Consider the following 4,314-nt stretch of genomic DNA (forward strand, 5'->3'; position numbering starts at 1 on the left):
AAAGATTAAATAAAAATACCAATACTCAATCTGATTAACTTGTGATTAGGCTTGATGTTTCATCTAATGGGCTTCATCTGTTATAATCCCAGATAACATTTATGATGCATAAGATCTAAAAGATGTCTAAAAGACGCCTAGATAGATTTAGATATCTTATGCAAATGCATGTTATCTAGAATGTCATGGATGAAGATCAATGGGTAAAATATCAAGTTAAGCTTAACCACAAGTTAATCAGATAATGAAAAACCAAGCCAGAGAGAAATAAACCAATTACTTATTCAAACAAGATGAACTATCATGACATTTTGAATTACATTGCTTTTCTTCTTAACGCCTACAGCTACACTTATCAAACGAGCATTTTCCTTTACAATTACACCTCTTAAATCCTTGAACTTCAAATAGAGAAAATTTTTTCGCATTTTCGCAAATTTGTTGAAACCTCAGTTAATAAACGATTCTCTACATATAAAAAATTCATATATAGAACTTTTATAACACACCGTATTCTATTCCTAACTCATAAAAATCATTACTTCTAGATATCATCGCTAGCATTGTTTTTTATCATTTCTATCCCTATCAACATCGATAATTTTGCAGAATCTTTTTCATTTTCTCACTTGAATTTGTAAATTAAATTTCTTTTTTTGAGTGTTAAGAACTTTAGTTCTATTTTCTACAATTTGTAACTTCTAAATAATCATTAGCTTCTTTATCTTTTCTTCTATTTTTATTTTTATCTTCTTCGTTCTGTTTATTATCTTCTGCATCACTGTTATAATTTTCTTCATCTTACGTTTTATTTTCATCTTCTTTATTCTGTTCATTGTCATTATCTTCTGTATCACTGTTATGGTTTATTTGGCCTTCCGTTTTATTTTAATCTTTTTCATTTTTACTATCTTGAGATACATTTAAACGTAATATTTCTTCTAAATCTTCTTCAGATTTTATAGACTGTATGATTTCTCCGAGCGAATTGGAACTTTTAAGCCCTGGTTGGTCGAGCATAACTTCATACAAACAACATTTTATATCTTCGTGATAGGCTCTATTTTTAAATTGTACAAAGCGCAAACCGTCATCCCATTGTTTTATGTGTTTGAAGCCAAGTACTGAAGATGTTTTCGACATCTTGGTTTGTACGTTTAATAAATCCTTCACTTTGACTATAACACAATTTTTCATGGACAATTTTTAATTCATATAGAATAAACTTCTTCAATAACTCGATTATCGAAGTGAAGCGTAAAACGCTGACAGATTTTTAGCCAACTGAAACGCAGAAAAAATGGAGAAATGTGATTGTATTTGTGGACATTATACGAAAAGCGGAGATACGCTGAAACAATGCCGGTATGTAGATTATATCAGCGTAGTTGAATAAAGAGATTATAAACAGTTTGGAGACAAAGAGTAAAAGTTAAAATACAATTATTAAAAAATTAATAGTTTATGGAATATTTAATGTATGCTAAAATGGTGCCAGAATAAAGCATAAAATATCTCTCGCGAGTTATTGATTTTTTGATATCTCTACTTTAATACTTTTATACGAAAAATAATTAGAGAAATCGTATTACGTAAATAAAACTATTTAATTGCATTTATTATATAATTATACAATTCAAAAATAAACAAAAATAAACACATCAAAATTTTGGCATGTCCATCTAGAAACTACTTGTGACTATCAAAAAATATCCCCCTCGAAAGAAAATAAATTTCACTTGAAACATTTTTTAAAATAATAAATAGTTTGAGAGACAATCGAAATGTAAAATAAAACATGTAATAAAAATGTAATTATTCTGTAATAAAAATTTGTAATTATATACCCTAATATCACAATCTAGTCGCTATGTAAGTCTGAAATAAGAAAGTAAGGCATGAAATAAAAATAATAATTTAAGACTGTACCCATCACACTTTTATATTAAAAAATCTAATTAAAAAAATGTTTCTAGTTACATATATATCTGGCTTTCTAATTAATACACGTTGTGTATATATACATATACAGAGTGTCCCAAAATTGACGATAAATATTTTATAAACAGTTTCTTTATAATATTTTAAGATGAAAAGATCTAATACCAAAATGTTAGGCTATGATAGTTTTTAACACTTTGTGCGCTAAAGATATTTTGAATATATTTCCTACGGGACTCCAATAAAATATTATTCCTATTTGAATAAATAAAATTGTCTTTTGAGAATGGGAGACAGATCCCTGCGGAAAGTTATGCATCTCCCGGAATTGAAAGACGTGGCACTCAAAATGTTAAATGGGAAGAGTTTAAATATTACGAATGACAGGCCTAGAATTTCACATTCTTAGGGACGACAAGATGGTCAGTGTTAAAGTGTTTCTTGAACTTCACTGGCTTCGCGACAATAACAAAAATTCAGCACCTTCACACTGACTAGCTTGCCATTCACGAGCGCGCGAAATTTTAGACCTGTCATTCGTAATTTTTAAACTCTTCCGATTTGAAAATCACATCCTTGATATTTTCGTATTAGACTTTTCGTCTTAAAAGAATCTATCTTTAAATATTTATCGTCAGTTTTAGGATATCCTGTATAATTGCAATATTAAAACATTTTATGGAAATTAGTTAGATAAAGTGTTTAATTTACAAATCGCTTTTTTTTATTTTTAAATCAAAATATGGTGCTATCCAGTAGCACTGGAATTAAATGGTAAATGGAGTGTCGTTGAACAGTATACGCCGCAAGTTACTACAACTACAAAGATGCTCGCAATGTAGTAACATATTAACGGCGATATGTGATACACAATATAATATTTCATTATGTGGACATCAGGGATAAAGCCTACGGATGATAAAGCGATAATGGCATTTTTCAAGCCACAATTGATCAGAAATTCGATGCGCAGCATATGAATGTCAAAACCAGTAACAATTGAAGAAGAGCGAATATTATCGTACTGCCTTGTTGGAGACGAAGGCTCTCCTTCTCAAGTCATACCTGCATCGCCCTTATCTAGGCAAGAATGGACGTACACCAGAGCAAGTTGTGTATAATCATCGCTTAAGTCGTGTCTGGAGGATGATTGAGAATACTTTCAATACTTTAGCAAGTCCGTGGCGAACACATCGAAAACCGATAATTGCTAATCCAGAAAACGTGATGTTAATGATTCAAAAGCAACAGTTTGCTTACACAATTAGCTGCGAAAAAGCGATGCAAACAATATTACATATTTGCACGCAGGTTTAGTTCAAACAGGTTCAGGTATGGCTCTTGGCAAAGAATAATAGAAGATAGATGTGCACTTACGAGGGTCGTTTGAAAAGTCCGTGCAAAGTCACTGCTGATGGCACTACTGGCGCGTATCAAGGTTAGATTTAGTTAGTAGCATCTCTTGGAGGAACACACACCAAGTTACAGCCAGATCGGTCTATTTGTTTGTGTTTGGCATTCATTTGAATCGAGGAAGTCGAGTGATTTTCAATAACGCACCAGCTCACACCTCAGCAGTTGTGGTCGCAAAATTAATGGAATTAGGGTTCCAACTCGTCTCACATCCCCCCTATTCTCCAGACTTGGCTCCCTCGGACTACTATTTGTTCCCCAATATGAAGAAATGGCTGGCGGGAAAAAGATTTTATGGAAACGAGGACGTGATTGCAGAAACAAACCCCCCTCGACTTCCTCGATTCAAATGAATGCCAAACACAAACAAATAGACCGATCTGGCTGTAACTTGGTGTGTTCCTCCAAGAGATGCTACTAACTAAATCTAACCTTGATACGCGCCAGTAGTGCCATCAGCAGTGACTTTGCACGGACTTTTCAAACGACCTTCGTACAAATGTAACTCAAACACGAGTACTCACAGGTGCATGGCAATTGAGGATGAATTTTGCGATTATTTTAACAACGAAGGAACAATATCGTGGAGGATCATTTTTAAGATAGTGATTTAATTATATGAAATAATACAATATAAATCGATGATCAAAGTTAATTTGTGAAGATTATTGTCAGTCAAATTTTAGTCAAATGATTGTGTTGCAAGGCAGATAGTATACCGCACAATCTGTCCGAGAGAAATAAATGTAATTAGAATTTTATATATAATTACATTATGCCCCACCCCAACATTTTTATTGGAATAAACCTTGACTATATTTGGCAATTCTTCATATAGTTATGAATATAATATAAATAATTCATAATAAATATAAATAAAAAAATAACCTCTGTGTAAAATAAATATTATTGTTCATATTATCTATTTTTTACTTGCTAAATTAGTTGCTAGATTAGTTC

General features: G+C 31.8%; 1 protein-coding gene across 1 annotated transcript in view; it reads right to left on the reverse strand.

The window, feature by feature from the left end:
- Window positions 1-4,314, reverse strand: part of LOC108755125 (5-hydroxytryptamine receptor 1-like) — a 43,862-nt gene that overhangs the window by 31,243 nt on the left and 8,305 nt on the right. The gene's annotated exons all lie outside the window — the stretch shown is intronic.

The sequence above is a fragment of the Trachymyrmex septentrionalis genome, unplaced genomic scaffold (assembly GCF_001594115.1).
Source record: "Trachymyrmex septentrionalis isolate Tsep2-gDNA-1 unplaced genomic scaffold, Tsep1.0 scaffold83, whole genome shotgun sequence".
NCBI lineage: Eukaryota > Metazoa > Arthropoda > Insecta > Hymenoptera > Formicidae > Trachymyrmex > Trachymyrmex septentrionalis.